General features: G+C 45.2%; 1 protein-coding gene across 10 annotated transcripts in view; it reads right to left on the bottom strand.

Annotated features, from left to right (window-relative positions):
- SLC14A2 (solute carrier family 14 member 2) overlaps positions 1-25,159 on the bottom strand; it is a 431,742-nt gene that overhangs the window by 60,482 nt on the left and 346,101 nt on the right. For 9 of the 10 annotated variants that reach the window (XM_042910439.1, XM_042910429.1, XM_042910434.1 and 6 more), the window contains one exon: positions 6,327-6,403. The exons of the other annotated variant lie outside the window; for it this stretch is intronic. The gene's annotated coding sequence lies outside the window, so the exon portion shown is untranslated. The remainder of the gene's footprint in view (positions 1-6,326; positions 6,404-25,159) is intronic. 10 annotated transcript variants of the gene reach the window in all.

Here is a 25,159-nt window from a genome sequence, read left to right as displayed (position 1 = left end):
TCTCTGCCATCTTGCTTGTGTATCTCAGTGACAGCAGGATCAAAGGCAGAGACATGACTCCAAAAGGACCTTGCTGAGTCAGGCTGGGTCCCTGGGCCAGGGCTCTGCTGATTTCTGAGCCCCGTGGACAGCTGTTGAAAGGGAGAAATCAGCTGTCTGGGGCCAAGTTGATGCTGGAATGGGGACAGGACAGATCCATGGATCATACCTCAGTGAGGCCAAGGAGGGGATCAAGCCAGGAGAGGCCTCGTCCCTTGACAGATAGGGCAGGGAACAGAAGAAGGGGCTGGCCGGCAGCTGGGCTAAGGTGAGAGGTGCCTTTCCCAGGGCTGGCTTGTGTAAGATGTTGGCTGAATGCTCCTTCTTATTAGGGGGCTCAGATTTTTTCTTGGCAGCTCCAGCCCAGCGAGTCTGATGTGGGCTGAGAGGAGCCTGACTCACGGGGCCAGGGGTCGGGCTGGGAGGGATGGGAGTCAAGAGGGAGCACAGCCTCCCCTGGCCCATCTGCAGACTGTCGGGGTTAGAGATGGCTGGTGGTCAGCACATTGGGGGCTCTATTTTCTGGGTTCTCTCGCAGGGGCCAGGGTTGGTGCCTGCAGCAGGGGACATAACCAGGGCCCGGAGTGGGATTGGGAGAGGAGGCTAGACCTGCATGGATCTCCTCCTTAGATACTGGATCTCCTTGCATTTGGAAGGACATTCTGAGGGGGTTACTGTACCCTTCTCAGTTGACATTCTTTAAGTGGGATGACCCTCTGATGTGCTGTGTATTGAGCCCCTGCTTCACCACATCCCTAAACCAGCAATTACTAAGCCATCAAATTTCACTTCAAGGGCCTTGTCTGTGTAAGTCTGTTTTCTCCCTCTGGGCTGGTCCTCTTCTGTCCAGGTCAGCTCTCAGCCAGTCTCCCTGACTGCAGCTCTCCAGCTTCTCTCCACCTTGCCCCTGGTGATGGATGAAATACCTTAAGACATGGCTTGGTCATGCCACTACTCAGAAAGCTTCTGAGGTGCTCCAAGTCTAAGGGCCTTGCTGCTGGGACTGGGTGCTTACCGCTTTTACCTTTTTTATTTTAAAACAGAATTGCTAGGAAGACATTCTGAGTCTGCAGATGGCTACTTCAGGTGTGTCCCCAGACTGCCCGGGGGGCAACGTGTCCAGTCTCCACACAGGTAGGGGCTACTTGGGGGAAGAGGTGAGTGGCACCGAAGGTGAAGGTAGCCGTGTTCTCACTCTCCCGTGGTTCTGCTTTGGTGCGGGGGGTGGGGGACAGGGCTTCATGTGTGCTTGAACCAATCTCCAGCCTCTCTGTAGCACGTACTCCTGTTCTGGGCGGGAGGTCTCCTCTGGGCCCACGGCTGCCTCAGGCTCCATTCTGTTTCTTCGTGTGTTGTTCTCCATTACTTCCCTGAATCCTGCCCACATGTCCCAGCCCAATTATTGCTATAGTGCTTTCCTGACCCAGGGACACTCTGACCTCTCCTTTGGCCCGTGCAGTGGTTAGGATCTATTTCCCAGTGCAACAGTCACACACACACACTTGTACTCATACATATGCACAATCCTCATGTATGTGCACACATACTCATACATGTGCACTCACATGCACATATGCACTCTGAACTCTGCAAATTCCACACTGCTCTAACCCTCTGTGCACATAATATTTCATACTCTACAAAGTACTCTCCTATCCAGAACTGCATTTGTTTCTCTGAATGATCCCATGATGGGGAGAGGGGCAGGGTGGTGTTATTCTTATTTCACTGGCCCAGAGAAGTGAGGGTTCTCACCTGAGTCACACAGGGCATTGACACAGTGGCTGGGGCTGACCCTGCCTCTTAATGCTCAGGCCTGGGCTCTTTCCACAACACCATCACTGACCCCAAGGGCTCTGACCCCAGGATGTCTCTCTCTCCTCATGCAGAGCTCAGAGGCTAGTGCGTCCTCCATTCTCCCTGGGGCCTGGCTTTATGTAGTTTAGGTTTCATGTGTACAAATACATGTCTCCTTCTGGGAACTGAACCACACCCTCAAACTGGAACTTCCTATGTGTAACCTGGGGCAGTATGCAACCCCGTTCTTCCATTTGGCAGGGATACAGTTCTTCCGAAATTAACCTCTCCAAGGACTTAGTTTGGCATGTTCTTTAGGCCCCTGGGCTACTCCTTTTCTTTTCAGTAAAACCTTGATAATGTTTTCCCTGCACAGATGTTTATTTTCTAGAAGTGACAGGGATCAGAGTAGGGAGGCAGGGCTGTCCCTGGGAGGGTGCAGAAATTGGGACAGATCCCATCAGGCGCTGTCCCTGGAGCCTCTAATCTGGGCACAACTCAGAGTCAGGTGACACTGAAGGCCTTCTGGAGACAGAGTGGAGGTGTTCTGAAGGGGGAGGGGGTGCTGTTGGGTACAGGTAAAGAAGGGCAGTTAAGGGGATGGTGTTAAGTCTCAGGTCTTAAGCAGCAGCCAAAGGGGCCCCAGGGCAGGGTTCTCCTAGTGCAGCAGCCCCCTGCCCCATCTTCCATGCTTTTGGATAGACTTCTCAGCACTCTGTAATGTGCTTGGGAGCCATTACAGGCACTGGCTTCCCCAAGTCACCCTCTGTCTTCAAACATGACTTCACTTTCTGCACATGATGGAAAAACAACTGGGCGAGTAGGGGGCAATGCAGTTTTCAGGGCACCTTCCCTTTCCCTTCAGCCATATGTGAATGCTCTTTCCTTTCAACCCTGAGAGCAGATTCTCATCCCTGACAGCACACAACCATCTTTCTCTTGGGAGCTTTAAAAAAATGCTGATGCCTGGGCTCCTCCTCCAGAGATTGTGGCTTCAGTGAGTGGTCTGGGGTGCAGCATGGGCACTGAGAATGTTAAGAGCTCTCCAGGTGATGCTGATGCTGATGTGCAGCCCAGACTGAGAAGCAATGACCTGGACCTTTGGGTGTCTGACCTTGCAGAACACATTTTATTGCCCTGCTACTCATGGTGCAGGCTGAGGATCAGCTACATTTCTTTTTTCTTTTTTTCTTTTTTGAGAAGGGAGGGCAGAGGATGCGAATGGATGCACATGTGAGCAGGGGAGGGGCAGAGGGAGAGGGAGAGAGAGAGAATCTTAAGCAGGCTCCATACTCAACGTGGAGCCCAATGCTGGGCTTGATCCCACAACCATGAGAGCATGATCTGAGCTGAAATTAAGAGTTGGACACTCAACTGACTGAGCCACCCAGAGAGACCCTCTGGGTCTAAATGCAGGTTCTAGGCCCTTTCTCAGAAGCAGACTTTGCATTTGAATAAGACCTTCAGGTGGTTCCTCTACTCATAAGCTCTGGGAAGCACAGGGCCAGGGGTCTAGCTGGGCAGTGCTCTTGTAGGGAGAAGGCACTGGGTGTGGGGAGCTACAAGAAGGGAGCAAGAGGAGAGGGCCTGGGCACAATCTCCATTCTTTTCAGAACTTCGGCTGAGTGGTGAAAACATTCAGTAAACAAGTGAAACCAGATTAGATTTACCAACAGCAAAACCAAAACGAAACCAAAGCTAGATTTATTATTTTAATTAAATACCATTTACATCCTCTACCTCCAGATGAAAGGAGATGGCAAACACCCCAGTCCTTTTCATCATGTGTCTTGGCCTGTGGCAGCTAAATCCCAGCTTCCCACGCAACCTGTGCAGGGCCCTAACCATGGCATGCTCCCGAGAAAGCTGGTTTGTAAAGGGTGCACAGTTTCAGAAATAAAAATGTAGCACCTATGGAAATGGAGGCTCCTCCCATTGTTGAAAATACCTAAATCGAAAACTCAGCTTTGCTTTGTAAGCTCGACAACACCATAAAGAGGAGGTGAGGTTGGGTCCTTGCTGTGAATGGCCCCAAAGAGGGCATAAACATGGATTCATGTTGGGGTGAGTCAAGGTTAGGAGGCTTTAGTCATGACAGCCTCATGCTATGAACGTCAGTGGGATGCTGGGGTGGGGGTGGGGGTATGCAGGAATGAAGGGCACTAGTAAGAACATCAGTAATCAAACAATAAATTCGTGCCATATTGGAGAAGAGAGAATAGAGGAAGCCTCGCCCAGAGTGGAAGGGGACATTTCGTGGGGGTAGTGAGAAGAGGAATACAGTTGGAATTGGCAGGCAGGAAGGAAAAAGTGGGAGGACTGGGGCATTACAGGGAGACGTAAGGGAAGTGGTGGGGGGGGGGAGGAGAATAGGAGGAAGGAGAAAGAGAAGAGAGGAGAGAAACCTCAGAGTCACAGCACAGTAGGAGGATTGAAGTGCTGGTGGGAGAGGATGTGCTGAGAAGGAGATGGAGCAGGCGAGGAGATGGGCTGGGGAGACAGATGGGCACTCCTGAGCCCTCTGTCTCTGCTCTGAAGGGGCCACAGCCTCCAGGCTGCCAGACTCCCTGGCAAGGCTTCTCCCTCCTCCTCCTCTCTTTCATGAGTCCTGTGAAGGATGGAGCAACAGTCTTCCTGGGGAGGGGAAGTGAGCTGTTCTGTCACACTGCCCTGTACGTGGCCCTGGCACATCATGTGGTTCCAGAGACAGCCAGCTCCGGACCAGCTACCGAAGAAGGAAAAGCAGAGGGATCCTGGTGTGGAGATGGGGACTTAATCTAACTTTATCCCACTCTTTCTTCTCCTTCAGCCCTAACCAGATTTACCAAATGAGCTTTCCTCAGATCTCCAAAGAAGCCACTTGGGGTTACAACAGTTGAGTGTTAAAGAAGGTATGCATTTAGCAAGTGGCTGAAGACATTTGCCGAGATGCTTGTCCTCTGACCCCTTGCAGCTTGACTGATGTAATGGGAGAGATATGTTGGCTATATTTATGCAGTCAAGCCTCTGAAGAGATAGAATTTATCTGGACATCACTGGAAAACAAATTTTGTTGTGAAACCTCTGAAGATGTGTTTTCTCGAGAGCATCTGAAAGGAGGGTGAGTGTTGATGAGCAAACTCCGTCGGGATGGTCACAGTGGGTGGAACCAAAAGAACATGGCCTTGGGAGTCCAGCCAAATTCTAGCTCTGCCATCTACCATGTACCACGTGGGGATTCCTCCTCATCTGGGAAGCAGAATGGTGATTGCTGCCTCATAAGGCAACATGTAGAGGGCTGAGCAGCACACTACTCCACGAACCGTAGGTGTCACCAAATGTCAGTTTCTGCCTACGTCCTCCCGGCTTTTCTGGGGCTGTTCATAAGCTCTAAAGGCTCCAACTACCAGGAATTTAATGAGAGTAGATTTGCTGATGTAAATATTTAGAAATGTTCATCTTCCTAAAACACTAATTTCCCCATAGCAGATCCTACATTGGATATTGCTCATTAATTCAAATGTTTGTTGAGTACCTACTATGTGTCAGTCACTAGAGATTCATCAGTGAGCAAGACAAAGTTCTTCTTGTCCTCATGGAAACCAGAAGGTACACTGTGAGTGTCCAGGGATGGGACTGCCCTGCTTCCCACTGTGGGGGTGGGTAGAGAATGAAGGTGGAAATGAGGGGAGCATCTTTTGGTTGACTCAATGAAGGAGGGGTACCACTACTATTTAGTGGTGAAGGCCAGGGAGGCCACATATCCTGCAATATGCAGGTCAAGCCTATATGACAAGGGTCGGTCCCCACAAAATGCTCAGTGAGAAAACCTGGTAAGCCCGGGATGCAAAAAGTCATGAAAGTCAAAAACTTCCCTGTTGGTAGAAAGGTTTATAATACCATCATTTCTCCAAGATCAACTTTGAAGAGATATTTTAATTGGATGTGAAGGAGTCCTGTGTCCTGTTTCTTTCTGTTTTTCAGAGTTTACAGAGCCATCCTTCTAAGGGTCTGTGATTCCATTGCCTATTTGGTGGTGCTCCTAATTCCTTCATGGCCCGGCTGATACAACTGTGAACTAGGAAGTAGGATTCAACCAAGACTCCAACTTGCAGGCCCCTTGATCAGTGCTTTGCCTCTATAAGTGGTCCAGTTCTGGTTAGGGGTACAGATGGGGATCACAGATCAGGGAGAAGACAAATGGCTCATTTGGAGAACCAAACCCATTGTCTTGGTTGCATTAATTCTACACACCAACCCACTAGGGCAAAAGGCAGGTAAAGTACACCTCTCAAAACTGATGGCCCATCTATAACATCTTCAAGGGCTTCTGAGGTTCTAAGACATAAACATTTTGGGGGATATGCCTTCAAATGAGATGATAGTATCACCCACCCAATAATCATATTGTTTTTAGTTTAAGCCTCTCCTTGTCATGTTTAAAAAAATCATATGTAGTCACTATGAAAATTTCAAATACTGAAGAGCACAGGAAGAATGCAGAAACTTACTGCCACTTCCCAAATGCAGAAATGGCCATCATAAACATTGGGGAGCTGTCCTTCCAGATACCTTTGTGCTCATATTCCTGAACAGCAAAAGAAAAAATGGAAAGACAAAATTATTTCCTAGAAATAGGATAATGTCTTATGAGCTATTATTTTTGTTTTGTTTTTGTTTTTTTGAGCTATTGTTTTTTAACGGAAAGTATCATATTTAATTTTGTGTGACTTGAACAAAAGAAAAATGAATTAAAGTGAAACTAGAGAAACTGCTAAACTTCAGATAAATGTTTATTCATCATGGGAAATATTTTTAGTTTTTGTAACCTTTTAAGGTTAAGAAAACAGAAAAAGCATTTAAAAAATTAAGAACTCAGTATCTTTAAAAAAAAATCCAGGTTTCATATTTAGGTAGTACTGATTGCCTCCTAACTAAGAAAAATAGGAAAACTGTTTTCATATGCTTTTATCAATTTTTACTAATTTTATTATTATTATTATTATTATTATTATTATTATTATTACTGCATTGTCAAGATTTATACCATTTCATTCCATTCCTTAATTGTAATTCATAATTTCATACATTTCTGTCCCTATTTATTGAAGAAAGAATATATATATATACATATATACATATACATATATATGTATATGTATATATGTATACATAAAAAGGAATTCAGCAATTATCACTAATTTTTTATAGTTTATATGTTCCCAAGTACTTTATTTTATTTCACTATGTGGGTGACATTTTATCACACACACACAATGCATAATTTATATACATATACATTCACAAGAAAGCCCCATAGATGCTTTATCTCTTGAGTTGCTTCATTTTGGAGAATGTTTATATGTTGCTTAAGGGACAAATTTATTCTTTCTTCACATATTTTCTGAGTGTCTAATGAGTGTGCTCTAGAGCTAAAATCTTGACAAAGATTAAAGTATCTCTAAGAATATCTTACAAACTTGCATTGAGACATTCAAAATCCCTTCCAAATCACAATGACAGTAAATGGAAGAGTTCATCTACCCTATTAGGCCATTATGAGGTGTGGCAGCCAACCTCCACAGTGGCCCTTGGTGACCCTTGCTTCCCGGTACTCACAGAGCTGACCTGTGTAACCAACAGGACATCATAGAAAGGAGGTTCTGTCCCTTCTGGGGCTAGGTTTAAAAGACACTGCCACTTCAGCCTTGCATTTTTGGGTCACTTGCTCTGGGGGAACTGCAGCCTTAGGAGTCTGTCGTGGAGAGGAACTGAGACCTCTTGGCAACAACCAGCATCAGCTGGCTAGATGCACAAGGATCTTAAGAGCAGATCCTCCAGCTCCAGTAAAGCCTTTAGTAAAGCCATCATCGTGACAGCCATCTCATTAGAGACTCTAAGCCAGAACCACCCAGCTATGTTCCTCCCAGATTCCTGGCCAAAAACATTTTTCTTGTTTTAAGTTGCTAAGTTTTGGGCAATTTGTTACACATCAGTAGATAACTAATACATTAGCCACTAATACCTCTTCAAAGATCTAATTAGCCAGTCTCTTAGCAGAAGCCTGGAAAGGTATACTTTTTTATGAAGGAAAAAGGAAGGAATTGATACTTACTGACATCTACTATGTGGTAGGTAATGCTCTCTGTGTTATCTAATCCTCATAACAACCTTGTAGAATAGTGTAGAGGGCACCTACTTTAGAATTTGGAGGTAGTCTGCTGCCAAAATGAGACAATAGTGCATATAAGAAAGATCTGTTGTCCTCACACTTTTGCAGGAAATTAGTTTCCTGTTGGTTGAACTTCATAGGGCAAAAATGTCTTTTGGGGGAAAAAAAAACCACTTCTGGGTGAGAATCAGTTGTGAAACACAATCAACACACTAATTTAGGAGGAATGTATATGGCCAGCCCTGTGGCTCACTCTATGGGGACACACCTGAGAAGTACCAACCAGCATTATCTTCAAGGGGGTTTACTTCAGAGATAACATTTAAAGGCAGGAACAGAATCAGAAAGCAAAGTAAGAAAGTACTGAAACAGTGAATGTGTTTCATCATTTGATTATTTGGCTGTCCTTAGCAAGGACCTCTCATCTGCAAGTCTTGCAGCCTTGAAGGATGTGAAAGACATGACGTCCAGGAGCTCTGTCCTTCAGGAGCTAAGGGGTGGTTAGACACATTAAAAAAACAGAATGTAATTTAGCATATCCCATGCTGGAGCCTGTAGGGTGGCTTGCTCAATCCTTCTAGGGTACCTTACTATATCCAAGAGGCTAGAAAGTTAAAAGTCAAATTTCTCAGGGGCGCCTGGGTGGCTCAGTTGGTGGCCCAGGTCATGATCTCATGGTTTGTAAGTTCGAGTCTGCATCTGGCTCTGTGCTGACAGTTCGGAGCCTGGAGCCTGCTTCAGATTCTGTCTCTGTCTCTCTCTGCCCCTCCCCTGCTCCCGCTTTGTCTCCCTCTCTCTCAAAAATAAATAAACATTAAAAAATAAAAAAATCAAATTTCTCAGCTTCTCTTGCAGCTGAGGTTTTAGAATAAAATCAGGCTTTGTCAATTTGAGGCATTAGGCAAAATTTAGAAGGTAGAAGTGAAGCAGAAGTCTTGCCTTTTCAGCTGTTTTCTCCTGAAAGAAAGGTCATGGACAGATGATGTTTTTTGCTGCTCACTGCTCAGCCACTAGCTTTGTGGGTTTTAGGGGCAGGAGCTATAGTGACGTCATGATTCTGGCTTCCTGATTCCTGGAATATAATGGTGGGTTTTTGAACTCAGTAGTTTCAGTGGTGGCCTCAGAGGTAGTAGCTCCTATGGTAGGTCGGTTCTGTAGTGTTTCAGGAGTAATTTCTGGCCCAAAGCTCACTCCTACAACTGTGTCCCCAATTTTGTGAGCCCCTAAATTCCTGTATTAAATCCCTTTCTGCTTAAAATACCTGTAGTCGTTTCTGTTTTATGTACTAAACCCCGACCAATAGATGCCATAAGAAAGGAGACTGGGGCAGGAGGCAGGGGACAAGAGGGAAGGGGTAATTAGGAAGGAATTTTTGGAGGAGCTAACTTTTTAGCTTAAAGGAAGAAGGACTGTAAACAGCCCAACAGAAGAGATGAAAGCTCCTTAGTGAGAGTGATTACAAGAGTCTATTTCTCTTTCCCCCAAGTTGGTACTTCCCTATCACCTTCCACCCTTCAGAAGGATGGGTTATGGCTTTTGTTAAGGCCTGGACTTGAATGAATAGTCACTTGGAGTTTCAGTTTGTTGTCACTGGAAAGTGTGTTATTTCAGTACGGGATTCAATACCCAGAAAACAGATTCTCATGGAGCCCCCTCATGGATCCTGCAAAGATAAATACATCTGGAGAAGGCAGTGCTTTTCCTTTCCTGTTGCCTTCCTTCATCACCCTGCTGGAAACTGCACGCTGCTATCTGGGCTTAGCTCCTGATCACCTATCTCCCTGGGGGAGGATAAAACAGAGGGACCAGGTGTTCTCTGACATGGCAAATCAGAAGAAAAATCACTGTATTGGGAGTGAGGAGACCTGGGGTCTAAATTTAGCTTTGCTGCCTACCAGCTGTTTAACCTTGGGCAAGTTTAATGGATAACCAAATTTTTACTATCGTGTGAATCTTCCCACTTTTCTCCAGGCTGCAGCCTTAAGTCAGACCGTTATCATACCTCCTGTTATAACTCCTGGTATCTGTGTATGCTCCACAATCCGTTCTCCTTGGTGCATTCAGAATAATTTGCAAGAATGCAAATCATGTCATATCACCCCTTCTTTAAGACTCTTTAATGCTTCCCAGTGAACCCAGGATGCCCAAACTCCCAGGCAGGACATTAAGTCCAACTTGGTCTCAGTGTACCTCTCCAATTTCCTCTCCTCTCTCCTCTCCAGAAGAGGCTTCATTTTAAGGTGAACTAGAACCAGGGGTCCCCAAAGTGGGACATTCATCCTGAGGGGTATTGTAAGACACTCAGTCAATTGGGGTGTGGATACATATTAGAACTTCTATGTATATTTTTATCTAAAAATTGAGATAAACTTAAGGTATCCTGGTTCAGATCCTTTTTCAAGTTGTCACATGTCATTTATGGATCTTATGTACCATACCTTTAGTGTTGCAAGATTAGGAGGTTAGTGGCTATCTATTTAGGCTCTGGAGGAAAACTTTCTGAATAAGTGTTTCTTATTGGTTATTAATATTATTATTATCATTCTGGAATAGAGTGGAATTTCCATGGTACAAAAGGATTGACACAAAATGGACAAATGGATTAGAAAGAGTCCTACAAAGAAATTTCAGAACATAAAAAATGACTAATATAAGTCCAAATAAATCACAGGAAAGTGGTGCTATTGCTTCTTCAGTTCTGATTATGTTCTGATGATTCCAGCCACATTAGAAAGTAAAGGCAATGACAACCTAATTAGCCACAATAAGAATTAGGCCCCCAAAATGTCAAAATTATGAAGTCTACTTTAAAAAGGGTTTACATTCTACTACAAAGCTGTAATCATCAATACAGTATGGTATTGGCACAAGAACAGACACATAGACCAATGGAATAGAACAAAGAACCCAGAATTGGACACACAAATGTATGGCCAGATAATCTTTGACAAAGCAGGAAAGAGTATCCAATGGAAACAAAGACAGTCTCTTTACCAAATGGTGCTGGGAGAATTGGACAGCAACAAGCCAAAGAATGAAAACTAGACCACTTTCTTATACCGTACACCAAAATAAACTCAAATTGGATGAAAGACCTGAATGTGAGACAGGAAACCATCAAAACCCTAGAGAAGAAAGCAGGCAACAACCTCTTTGACCTCAGCTGCAGCAATTTCTTACTTGACACATCTCCAAAGGCAAGAGAAATAAAAGCAAAAATGAACTATTGGGACCTCATCAAGATAAAAATGCTTCTGCACTGAAAAGCAAATAATCAACGAACCTAAAGGCAACCAATGGAATGGGAAAAGATATTTGCAAATGACATATCAGATAAAGGGTTAGAATCCAAAATCTATAAAGAACTCACCAAACTCCACACCTGAAAAACAAATAATCCAGTGAAGAAATGGGCAGAAGACATGAATAGACACTTCTCTAAAGAAGACATCCACATGGCCAACAGGCACATGAAAAGATGCTCAATGTTGCTCCTCATCAGGGAAATACAAATCAAAACCACCATCAGATACCACCTCACACCAGTCAGAGTGGCTAAAATGAACAAATCAGGAGACTATGATGCTGGAGAGGATGTGGAGAAACCGGAACTCTCTTGCACTGTTGGTGGGAATGCAAACTGGTGCAGCCGCTCTGGAAAACAGTGTGGAGATTCCTCAAAAAATTAAAAATAGATCTACCCTATGACCCAGCAATAGCACTGCTAGCAATTTACCCAAGGGATACAGGAGTGCTGATGCATAGGGGCACATGTACCCCAATGTTTATAACAGCACTTTCAACAATAGTCAAATTATGTTAAGAGCCTAAATGTCCATCAACTGATGAATGGATAAAGAAGATGTGGTTTATATATACAATCGAATACTACTTGGCAATGAGAAAGAATAAAATCAGGCCATTTGCAGCAATGTGGATAGAACTGGAGGGTATTATGCTAAGTGAAATAAGTCAGTCAGAGAAAGACAGATATCATATGTTTTCACTCATATATGGATCTTGAGAAACTTAACAGAAGACCATGGGGGAAGGGAAGGGAAAAAAAGTTACAAACAGAGAGGGAGGGAGGCAAACCATAAGAGACTCTTAAATACAGAGAACAAACTGAAGGTTGATGGGGGTGGGGGAGAGGGGAAAGTGGGTGATGGGCATTGAGGAGGGCACTTGTTAGGATGAACATTGGGTGTTGTATGGAAGCCAATTTGACAATAAATTATATTAAAAAAAATAAAAAGGGTTTACATTGACTATCATTATAGATGACCCTGACCTAATTGTGTATTGTGCCTTGACATATTGGCTGATGTAGATACATAAATATAATTTGTAATTAAACAAACGTATTGGGGTGCCTGCTCAAAAATATTTTTCTGGTAGAACTGCACAGTAAAGAAATTTGGAAACCACTGAGCTAAGGACAGATTTGGGTCTAAATGGTACAAGACACCCCAGATCCAATAAATGTCCTCTGGCCCTAATGTAAGAGTGTGAACTTCTTGGTTATTGATGCTTTTAATGCATTCATAAAGCAGAGTTGTTACTGTGCAGTATATTTTCAACGGATTTTAAAAGAGTAGACTTCAAAATTGGGGAGTATTTTATCTGCAAAATCATTTGATCTGATATTATCTGATATTTACTCAGAATAAAACAAGGTCAATGTTATGTACCATACAAAATTTTGTCACTGATAGGATGGGTTATGTGACTTGCACCCTCATGATGGTGAATTGCCTGCTGACATTAGGACCAATTGGGTCGCACACCAGCTCCATCATTAGAAGCCAGAAAGCAATGCCCTTTTTGCTCCAGTTATTCTTGAAGTAATTTGTTTACCCCAGCCATCAGAACACAGTCAATAAACTGCAGGGATTGACAAAGTGGCACTGTACAGGCAACACGGAAAATTGGAAAAGTGAATTGTAGGTGGTGAGTGGTTAGCAATAAATAATCAGCTTATTCCAGTTGCAGAAATGTCTATGACCAGGAGAAAATCTGACCAGTGAAAATTTTGAATTGGACAAAAGTGGACCACTTAATTCTCCATGAATACATTCAAGACTGAATATGTTTGGATTCTCTAAGCAAGACTGCTCTTCACAATACTTGGCTTTGTTAAAATCCTGTCTGCTGACATTTGGATTCTCTCCAGTTACCTGGCATCTGAAATTATATCATTAGTGATTTACTCCTTTGAACTAAACATAGACCTCTTCAGGTATCCTCTTTTGAAAAACAAGCACCCTTGGAAAGATTTAGCACAGTAAGTAAAAGATCCCTTGGTATAACTTGGTCTACTAAATGGCTGCCCCTGCAGGGAGAGCTCTGGAACAGTAAGTATCAAGGCTCCAGGCATCCTGGGGAGGGTGTGTGAGGAGGTGGGGAGCTGGGAAAGGGTGAGGTGAGGCTTGAGAAAAGAGTAAAGGTAGAGAAGGAGGGTGCCAAAGGCCAGGTTGAAGGGTTTCAGTTTAAACAAAGAAACTGATTTTAATTCTTTAGTTCAGGTCTAAAATAGACTGTGTCAAACACTGAATTCATCATAATCCTCTGGACTTGGGAAGGCATCATATCTTTCAGAATTAATTCAGTATAATATAACACTCAAGGGACCCCAAATAAATACAATCAACTTTCAGTTTTCCGTGAAACTGCCATGAGCTTGTTGATGGTTGACAGGCAATTGGGGACACAAATCAGAACTCCCTGGGCAATCACACCCATTTTCTTATCAATTATGGACAAACGAGACAGGAAGGTGAATTTCTAGAAAGAATAGAAAAATGCTCTTCAGTGCAGCAAATTGTCCTGATTAGGGACTACCTGTCATACATCTTGCAGGATCCCATTCCTCATTGTTATTGTGGATGATTGAGCAGTGGCCGTTCTGATGGAATCTCTTTGATGATTTCATTTCTGATGTTCACCTCCCTGCTTGTTCAGCAAGCTGCACATCTGGTCAATATCCTCCCCACCCCACACACAACTGATTGATTTAGTAGATTCAGTGGGAAAAAAAATCAAAGTAGTTCGACAAAAATGTACTTTTTGATAGAAGTTATTAGTCAGTCGCTAACTAAATTGATAGGTTACTTTTATCTTGATTTTTTTTTTATTTTTGTTTTCAGAAATAACAAGTTTAGCTGACTAAAAAGACCAGGTGTCTAATCGACTTGGCTGGTTGTGCTGACAGATATTTGATGTGACATCCATTGACTACACTGACGGGAATTTGAATGAGTTCAAGTCAAAATGTTTGAATTCATCAGTGGGGAGTGTCAACCAATTTTTGCTCTGGAGAAAGCACTCAAATGTCTGCATTTTACAATGAGGAAGTACAAGCTGTTTGGCCTCAAGAAATAAGTGATCCAAGAGGAGATTTCTTTGAAAGGACCTGAGTGATATTTTGTGTCTTCTGATCTCTTGTAAGAACCTGAGTTTGTTCAGGAAAGACCAACTTATGTGCCCATTACAATTACATGGTCTCTGGGGGAAAGTGAAAGCAGTGGAAGTGATTCTGAGTAGAGATGTTTTTCACATTACACCAGAGACCTCATACTATACTCTCTTCCTGAGGTTTCTAGAGCCAGACCATGGGAAAGTAGAGCAGGAGGTAAAAGGGGTTTTCAGTTTTCCATAATCCCTGCTCCCACCATGCCTCAAACTCCTTTGTCCACCTCTGTCCTCCCTTTATCAGGGTGTCCAGCTCTCATACTGTCCCTTTCTAGGGCAAATAGCCTCCAATCCCCCCACGGAAGGAGTGACAAATCATGCTGCTCCCTAAGCCTCCCCAAGAGAGATTACATTTGTCAGGGACTGACATTTTGGTCAAACACTTACTATGAACCAGGCGCTGTACTGAGCAATGTACACATGTTTCTAACAACCACTGACCATCGTATGGCTCATCTATGGCCTTAAAAATTTTTTTTTAATGTTTATTTATTTTTGAGAGAGAGAGCATGAGCAGGAAAAGGGCAGAGAGAGAGAGAGAGAGAGAGAGACAGAATCAGAAACAGACTCCAGGCTTTGAGCTGTCAGCACAGAGCCTGATGTGGGGCTTGACCTCATGAGCTGTGAGATCATGACCTGAGCTGAAGACAGATGCTTAACCAACCAAGCCACCCAAGCGCCCCTCATCTATGGCCATTAGTTAATGAAATAACTCTCTTGGCTGATGTTGAGAGCTGAAATTCTGTCAAATATGTTTGGCTTGGTCAGGGCAGTGAACTAGCACTCCTCGAGCAGGCCCTGGATCCCGGAGAGATGGGGGGCCCTTGGGCATCACGCACGGCCATGCACGCCCTCAGCTGGCATAAATTACTACAGTGGCCAATGCAAAGGCTCTGACTGTTTAGATCTTTCAGCCAGTCTTGCCAAAGCAGAAGCTTCTATGATGAGGCCAAAGGAAAGCTCCCAAGCTTGTCTGAGGAAGCACGTGTCACTCTAGTTCAGCAGAAAAGACATAAAGGTTGAGGGTCCCTAAGGCTTTTTCTTGCCTTACTACAGTTTTGGGTCCCTTAAGTCAATTCTTACTAATAGTTCAGTCTTACTTTCAATGCTTACTACTGGGTCAATCTGATGAGTTCATTTGAGGAAAAACGTCATGTAGACTTTTGATGACTTCATTCAGCAAACATCTACGCAGTGGCGCAAATGTCGGCTGGGCAGGGGAAGTCCTGGATCATCAATGGAGAGAGCTAGCCCGATGGACTGTATGCATATAAGAAAAAAAATCTCCATTGCAATTAAGATGATGAACTCAAAGCAGGTGTACATAGACCCATAAAATATTACATCCTTTAGAAACCTGAATGGTGGAACTGGCCCAGCCTGTCCTTTTCTTACTGTGTGGCTACAGAGTAGTTATATTACAAAGCATGTGCATTGTCCTCTCTGGACATTCAGGGTCAGAGTCCGTTGCCTACAGAGGGGTGGGGAAAAGCCTGGGAAAGAAGGAGATGGTTGAGAGGTCCAGTTATGGTCAGGCTTTCCTACTTGTCTTATATGTATTAGGTAAGACAGGTGCTTCCCCATAAGTGTACCTTTATTACTTCAAATTTTTTCTTCACAGTGCCCCTCAGGTGGCAGATTGGGCTAAAGTTCAGAGAGGCTAAATGACTTGCCCAAAGACACACAGCCAGTGGCTGGTTGAGTCAGCATATGGTGCAGGTTGGGGTGCATACTCTCTTTTGCCTTTTCCACCAGACCATGTGATATTGTGCTGATCACCCTGAGGGGAGGCAGCCAGGTTTACTGGAATGAGGCACAGCATGGGGAAATGGTAAAGAATGAGGTTCTGGAGCCAGATTATGCAGTTTGAGTCTTAGTGTTCCCTACTTCCCAGCATCATGGCCTTGGGCTAATTATAGGGCCTGAGACCACCCATATGCAAAATTAGGACTGTGGTAATATCTACCCAGAGTTGGCTTCATGGGCATGTGACCAGTGCAATTGTATATAGTCTTGTGCTTAAAAGGGCCCCAGGCTTGGGGTTTGATGCTCCACAAGCACCATCTTGAAATTCTTAATAATTCAAACATATTCAATTGTTCAAAATCCTAACATTGTGTTTTATATATGAAGTTTGATAGGTCAGTGGACCATGAATGGGGGTGACTTGGATCCTTGGCTTATACTCAGTCCTGCCTTCTGCTGCCTCTCCTGTTCTCAACTGCCTTTAGGTGCCCAGGGCCTCTCCCTCCTGGCCCCTCACCCTGGGACTGCTGCTACCCTCTGTGCTCAGGTGCGCACAGGTGTGGGGAGGGTTGGAGTTAGGTGATACACCCTGCAGCACTTTGGCCCATTCCTGGTACTGAGCAGAACCTGGCATATAGATTGCAGTCCCTTGGGGGTCATGCATTCACAGTGGGCTGGGCTGGAGGGCTTGTGGGAAGGGGAGACCCCCGGCTTAACTCTCCAACTTTGATCGGGGCTCAGTGTGGCAATCTGATGGCTGGTGGGAGGGAAACCTGCAGAGAGTGGATCTTTTGTGTGTACACTTAGTCACTGGGTGGGGCCTTGTGCAGTGAGAGTCTGTGCTCACCTAGCAAGAATCCCTGCACTTCTGGGACCGCATCATTAAATAGCAGATAAAAACATCATGATAGGTTATGACAGGTCAAGAAGAGAGAGGGAGGGAGTGGTGGTGAGGGTGCAGAGGAAACCACCCAAGGAAGAATGAAAAAAGTTTTATATTTTAGTACCCTTAACTGCATGTTTCCCCAGCTTTTTTTTTTTTTTTTTTTTTTTTTTTTTTTAAAGTAGGCTTCACACTCCAGGGCAGAGCTCAATGTAGGGCTTGAACTCACAACCCTCAGATCAAGACCTGAGCTGAGGTCAAGAGTTGGACGCTTAATCGACTGAGCCGCCCAGACACCCTTCCCCTGCTTTTTAAACAAAGGCTCCATTAAATCTGTATCTGGCCCTGAACTACCCCAGGGCTTGTCGAGGACTGGACGAATGAGGACCTGGAAGCAGTGGAAACGGCCAGTGTATGCGTGGTGCTGCTCAGTTCACTCTTGGCCATTTCCTGGCAGGACACGTGAGCCATGGTTAGGTTCCTTTCCTTTGGAGAGGGAGGGCCACAGCCATGCTCTAAGCAAGGTGGGCGGTGTCCCTCCACCCATCAAGCCCATAATAAAGCAGAGTCATGTGCCCTCTTCCTAACTCCTGACAAGCTTCTTTAAATCGGGCCAGGCACAGAGAGGCAGCTCCCTTTGCAATAGGGCTGGCAGGGGCCAGGGCTGAAGCAGGCATCTCGCTGAACCCAACTGGAAGGAAGCAGGGGGATCGTCATGTGGTCACATCCGCTGTGATTCAACTCATTTCCAGCATGATAATGAATTCAAGAACGAGCTTCTGAAATGAACTCTCCATCAGGAGGGAGGCGGTAATTGTGCTGGTTATTAGCGATTACTCCTGGATGGGGGTTAGGGGTGTGAGCAATAGAATTAAATGAATTTCCTTTGAAAGTTCTGCTGCGCAAAGTAAGAGATATAAATGCTACATTATGCGTTTAAAATACCTCCCGGGTTTGGTTTATAGACTTGTTTATATTTATATATTTATTTGAATGTTTATGGCCTTCTCTCTGTCATTTCACGTTGGTATCTCCATACTCATTATGGTTTTATGGCCGCTTTTTGGAAATCAGTGGCTGCACACACCAGCAAATGATTTGATGAGAGAAGGAGATCCAGAAAGGAAAACAAGTTTAATATTGTAGTTAGTGGGGTGGGGTGGGAGGGGGGAGGAAGAGCCTTCCCTTGGGGTCAGAAAGCTAAAAAATGAAGCTCGAGGTCTGCATGCTTTAGTTAGAACCTTGGGAGTTGTTGCTTAGAAGGCGGCCAGGAGATGGTCAAGTTCCACCCCTCCTTGGAGAGATTAGGAGGCCTTGTGAGATGGAGACACTGATCAGAGATCTCATAGCTTATTGTTCAGGAGTTAGGACAGGGGCCCAGGTCTCCTGATGGCCGCTGTTGCTCCAGACCCACCCTCTTCCGTTCCTATACCCAGGGACACTTCTCTATTGGGCACAACAGGCACTGTGCCCAGAGCCCATGATAGTTTTCAGGACTACAACATTGCTTTAATTTCTTTAAAATCAGAAAGAAAAAACACATATAATCCGGCCTGCATTATATTCATCTCAATACCAATGTGGTCATAAAATATAATTTTTAATATTTTTTTATGGAGAAAGAGACCTATGAAAGCTGAGTGCCTAGGGTCCCCACAAGTCATAACGTGGCCCTGCCAATACCGACCACCCAAGAGGACTGTGGGAGAAATGAGGGAGGTGAGGAGCAGTCCATTGAATCCTCCCCACCCCACCCCCACAGCAATGAGGTTCTGCTTCCTCCCCATCCCCACCTCTTTTAAGCCACCATATCTCAGATGTTTTTCTGTCTATCTCTCCGCAGGGAGATCATTTCAAACAGGAAAGAGGAGGCTCTGAGTATAATACCTTATGATGGGTAAAGAGTGACAGAGATAACCCATGTGGGTAAATGCACACTGAATTGCGAACCCCTGCTGAGTTCAGAAGGCACTTGAGGATGCTCTGAGTCTCAGGGTCTCCATGGTATACGTGAGCCACAAATTCTGTGTGAACGTGGGGGTGGCCTGTTTAGTAAAAAAGTAAAGATGTGAGATGTGTCAGGTACCTCTGCTTGGGTACATACTGATTAGCCTGCACCTCCTCAAACCTGATCAGCCTGAGGTCCCCAGTCTCAGTAAGAGAGACTGTCACTCACTGCTATGGACTGAATGTGTCCCCCAAATTCATATGTTGAAACCTACACCCCAATGTGATGGTATTAAGAGGTGGAGTCTTTGGGAGGTGATTAGGTCAAGAGAGTGCAGCCCTCACGAATGGGATTAGTGCACTTGTAAAAGAGACATGTGAGGACACAGCAAAGATAGCTGTCTATGAACAAAGAACGAACACCAAATCTGGGGCACCTTGATTTTGGACTTCCCAGGCTCCAGAACTGTGAGAAATAAATGTTTGTTGTTTATGAGCCCCCCATCCCAGTCAATGGTTTGTGTTGCAGCAGTTGGAATGGACTCAGACACCCCCACCCAAGTGCTCTAGACTCTCTCTCACACCCCACACTGCAATGTAGCAGCAATTCCTATTAGTTCCACCTGTAAATTACATCTGGAATTGGCTTTTCTCATTGCCTTCATTGCTAGTGGTGGAGCCTAAGGCACCATCATCCTTCTCCTTGTTTATGTGTCTCAGCTTCCTCCTGTGCCTGCCTCAGTCCAGCTGGAGCAACCTGAGTGGTCCTTTGAATACGTAGCACGAGTCCCTTCCCTGCTGAAGACCTCTCCAGAGACTGCCCAGCTTGTGTAGACACAAGCTGAAGTCATTCTGCCTCCTGCTTGGCCTCCACACCTGACTTCTGGCTACATCTCTGACATCATCTTCTCCTCTGCCTAGAGCATGTTAAATCCACCCCTGCTCCAGGACCTTTGCATGTGCCACTTCCTCTGCGTAGAGCACCCTCTCCTGGTTAGTCATGGTTCCTCAGAAAGGTATTCTCCAGACACCCCTCTACTGTAGCACCCCATCCCCCACTGACTTTCCATCTCTCTTACCTGTCACTTTCCACAGCACACTACCACCATCTGACACTCTGGCACACCCCCATTTGTTTCCTGTCCTTCCCTCCCACTGGGATGAAGCTCCTTGAAAGCAGGAACCTTGTTTTACTGTCAAATCTCTAGGCTTCTAACAAATTACGTGTTCAAATAATATTTACTGAATTAACGAATTAAAGTCTGGGGCTGTAAAGTAATTTGTCCTTTAAAAATGTCTGAACATCTGTCTGTATGGGCAGGTTTCCTATTTTCACCCTAGATTTGGATCCTGAAATCTTGGTGATTCCTCTTCTGGCCTCTGCCTAGTTCTATCCCTCATCTCCTCTGAAGTGCATTCTAGAAACAGCCAGGTGGCTGGTCTCCTAGCCCCTCCTCCTGTTGCCAATGGAGGGTACTCCTAAGATGGACTTTAGCCTGTCCCTGCCCTGCTGAGGACCCTTGGAAGGCTCCCTGCAGTCTTCAGGGTCAATGGCCACTCCTTAGACCAGTGTCCAGCCCCGCTTTTTGCCCTGCCTGCCTTACCCTCTTGGCTGCACTATCCTATGGTTTTTTTTCAGTTCCTGAAATGGGCCTCAATACCTCAAGCCATAACTTCTGTATACCATAAACTATCATGACAGTATCATTGCTCAAAACAGTTCTCAAATTGGAAGACAGAGAAGGGAGAGGGATAAGAAAAAACCACTCCCTACCCCCAATAAATTTCCAACGGAACTACAGGCAGAGGAATAACATGAGGAGCCAAGCTAACACAAGGTGCTGGGGAAACCTTGCTGGTGTATTTTGTCCATGAACTGAGCCAGCATTTGCAGGACACACATAGTCAGCCCTATGGACGTCGGGATGGGCGCTAGTGGGGCAGAGGTGCGATGGTCAGTTTGCAGTGGGGGCAGATGATAGACAGGTAGTTCTGGCCCAGAGAGGGAGCTTCTGTCACCAGGGGAGCTAGTCCTCAGTGAGGAGGCAAAGACATGGGTGAAGGTCAGAGGAGAACATGGGCCTTGGCATGGAGGTGAGCAGTGTGGTCAGTTCCAGGAAACGCAGAAGCACAGAGGGGAGTGTGGGCAGGTGAGAAGGTGGGCTAGACGCCACTCTGAGGAAAGCATGATTCAATAGGAACCCTGTGGGTGGTTGCTGAAGGAGTCTTAGCCCCCAAAGCGATGGACCAGGTGTAGAGATTAGAAATACACTCTCCTGACAATGAGGATTTGGAGGCAGGGATAGCAGGTGGGAGGCTATTTCAGGCACTTGCTGGAAAAGTGATGACAGAAGCCATGCAAACACTCTATCTTGGAGACCTGGTTTTGATAGGGTTGGCTGGCAGACACCCACAGGGCCATTCCTGGAGGACTGGGACACTGGACAACCATGTGAGATGGGGAGGCTTCAGTAGGAGGTGGGTGGGTCTGACAGTAGAGGAGGTGGGGGCTGAGTGGCGGGAGGACAGAGCAGTTGTGATGGGCAGTTTAGCCTGTCAGTGTGGCTGGGCTATGTCCCTAGTTACTCAAGTACCGATGTAGGTGTTGGTACATAGGCATTTTGTAGATGTGATAATAGTCCATGATTGGCTGATTTTAAGAAGATGATCCTGGATGATCTGGGTGGGCCTGATTCAATCAGTTGAAATTCCTTATGAGCAGAACTGAAGCTTCCCTGAGAAAAGAAGTAATTCTGCCTGTGGACAACAGCTTCACCCCATGCCTGAGAATTCCAGCTCACCCTGTGGATTTTGGACCTGCCAAGTTAGCCTCCACAATCATATAAGCCAGTTTCTTGCAATAAATCTCTTTATGTACTATGTATTATCTTCTACTGGTTCTGCCTTTCTGGTTGACCTCTGATGATACAACCCCTAGGAGAGAACCAAGCCCAGCCCCTTGCCTGAGGCAGGTCTCTTGGTTCCCTCCAGTAAGTCCTGCCCCAGGCTAGGGTACTTCTTCCCCTTCCTCCTTTTTCAGGAGCTGATGGAGTCGCAGACGCAAAGAGGAGTCTGTTTAGGGAAGGGCATTATGTACCTGCCCATCCTCTGAGTGCTCACAAATACAAGCACCCATAATTTTAGGACTGGATTTTTGCCTCTCAGAGAGACCCAAACCCACCCAGCCCCATGTGCCTCACTTTAGTAGGTATCCCCTTTCTCTTGTCCTAACCTTGGGCAATTCCCTTTGGGTCTGATGCATCACAGGAGAATCCCTATGCTGGTGTCTTTCTTTCCCTTTTAATTCTGTCTCCTTGCTCCCCAGTAAGGGCTTGACATATATCCATAGTGTTTTTTAATGACTATCCTGCTCTATCTGCATATGCCTCCATTAACCAAAGTCAATCTCAGGAGTCCTGGGGGTGAGATCAATTTTGCTCCAGATAGCCGTGCCAATTTCCACTGCTTCCAATAGTATTTCAAACCTATCAAGAGCACTTGGCAAGCCAAACATTTCCACATGGTTTACACACATTAATTAATTTAGCCTCATGCCACCATAGCAAGACAGGAGAGGGCAACTGGAGTGCACAGGTAGAATTTATGGAAGGGCTGATGGGGAGAGGTTCCCTATGAACAGGGGAAGGGGGACCTTCCGGAGCAGATGCTTTCCTCCCATCCACAATGGGTGGTTGTCTTTTTCTTGGATGGAATCTGTACTACTCAGCAGGAGAGCCTCCATGAAGCATGAGCAACACAAGTTCTGTGATCCCATTTCTGCAGTGTCTTCATGATTGTCAGGGGACAAAACCTTCTTAATGAGTATGCTTAGGGCAGCCTGCTTGGTCTGATACTGGCTCTCAAGGACGAGGTCAGGCAGACGGAACAAGGACACTGCCCACAGGCTGCAGTGTGTGGGAAGGGGGGCGGGTGGAGACCGGAGGAGAGAAGAGGCTGAAAGCTAGCTCTAGTTCTGTGCCAGGAAATGCGTGGTCTTCTTTGGTCCTAACCCCCACAGCAACCTGGCTAGGTAATTATTGCTATTTTCTTTTTACAAAAGGTGAAACTGAGGCTCTGCCTGGCTTTAAAGTCCTTGCTGTTTCATGTATACACTTCTCTCACATGGAAGGAAGAGTTCAATTGCCAAGCTGGAAAGAGGTGGTGATGCTCAGTGGAGAGTGCCTGGTTTCTAGCCCCAACCACGTGACTTCAGGTAATTCACTTAATGTCTGTGTGTCTCAGTGTAGTTAATGGTTAAATGGAAAGACAGTTGTTTTGTGCAGTGGCAAAAGTGTGGCATTTGAAATCAGACTGTCTTATATTCTAGAATATTCTATGCCACAGCTTTTTTTTTTTTTTTTTTTTTTTTTAATAAAAAATCTAGGCATGCCTGGGTGGCTTAGTCAGTTAAGCATCCGGCTTTGGCTCAGGTCATGATCTCACGGTTCATGAGTTTGAACCTCACATGGGGCTCTGTGCTAGCAGTGTGGAGCCTATTTGGGATTCTCTCTCCCTCTCTCTCTGTGCCCCTTCCCTGCTTGTGCTCTCTCTCTCTATCTTAAAATAAATAAATACACTTAAAAAATAAAAATAAAAAATCTGTAATGCCTATCTTAGGGTTATTGATGAAATGGGATATTGTATATAAAATGCTTAGCATAGTGCTGGTGGCCATGTTGTTAAATGCAAAATAAATGTTAACTATTATTAATTCCTCATAGAGACACTGTGGAGATAATTTTTTTCAGCTCATTTTTAATGAGCTTCTGCTTTTTGCATAACATTATGTTTGGTACTATAATAGGTATGAAAACACACTGAAAGGTTGTGAGCATACTATTATTTTCATATGAAAGGAAATAGTTTAAAAAGCTGGTTGCACAAGTAGATAAAATTGTTGAGTAGACAGTTGAATAAATAAGGTGGTCAGATTTTAAGGATTAATGCAGAAAGGTTTCACAGAAGACTGAAAGTCTGGGCAGGGTTTGGAAAGAGGAAAGGGCTATGTTTTGGAGAAAGAAGTGTTCATTTCTGGAGAGGGGATAAAATCTCACAGAATGGGGAGGAAAGTGTGGGTTTGTGTGCATGCATGTGTGTGTTTGTCTGCACCTGGGTGTGTGTTTGTGCGTATGTGCGTGTGTGCACATGTAGGTAAATGTGTCTCTGTGTGTGTGCATGTGTGTGTCTGTGTGCACATCTGGATATGTGTGTCTATTTGTGTGTGTGTCTGTCTGTGCCTGTGTGTGCATGTGTGTGCTTGTGCCTCTGTATGTGTGTGTACATGTGCATGTGTGTGTGTGTGTGTATGTGCGTGGCTGTGTATTTGTGTGTACATCTAGGTGTGTGTGTGTGTGTGTGTGTGTGTGTGTGTGTGTGTTGAGCAGTTACCTGGAAGGAGCCTGTTCTGGTGGGGTGTGACCGCTGCCCAAGGTGGAGTCAGAGTAGTGGTATGCCCTGAGGTCCATGTGTGGGAGTCCCATTTTGGTAGCAAGACTTAGGCTGTAGAGTTCTTGGCTTGTTTCCTAGAGTTCTAGAATTGAACACTAGAAGACATCTGGTTCAGCTTCCAGTCTATCAGGCTAGTAATATTATCCCAATTTTTACAAGGAATAGAGGAGGTGGTGCTGAGTTGTATGGGTCTGTATCACCGACCCCGCTCCCCTTGGTCCTCCCCTCTGTCCCACCACCTTCTGTTGGCAGAGGTAACAATTGATCCAGGAGAGAGAGGAGAGGAGGGTGTCAGGGAGGAAAGAAGAAAGAGACAAGCGAAACCTTGTCCTCACGACAAAATAAAGACCAAAAAAAGCTTGGTGAGCAAGTCATGGAGTTAGTAGAAAAAACCTCAGTGTCATTTTCTGACTGGAGGAGGGCTGTTCACTCTGCTCCACCTGCTGCCATGCCCTGGTTCCCTTGAACCTTGTATCTAATGTCCAATATTCTCTGATGTGTCTTATTTTTAAAACTCACACTGTCCCAGCCAGATCCTAATACTCGGCGTCCTTGTGTTCTCCAGCCTGGTACCCTGTACTTGACTCGTCTGTACCACAGTACTTCTCAAACCTCTCCTCTACCGGCAAATAATCCATCCAAATGCATTCACCCTTCCCTCCACCCCCTAGTGCCCT

Source organism: Panthera leo, chromosome D3 (assembly GCF_018350215.1).
Source record: "Panthera leo isolate Ple1 chromosome D3, P.leo_Ple1_pat1.1, whole genome shotgun sequence".
NCBI classification, from domain to species: Eukaryota; Metazoa; Chordata; class Mammalia; order Carnivora; family Felidae; genus Panthera; species Panthera leo.
Note: the sequence above shows the minus strand (reverse complement) of the source record. Positions and strands in the feature narration are given on the sequence as shown.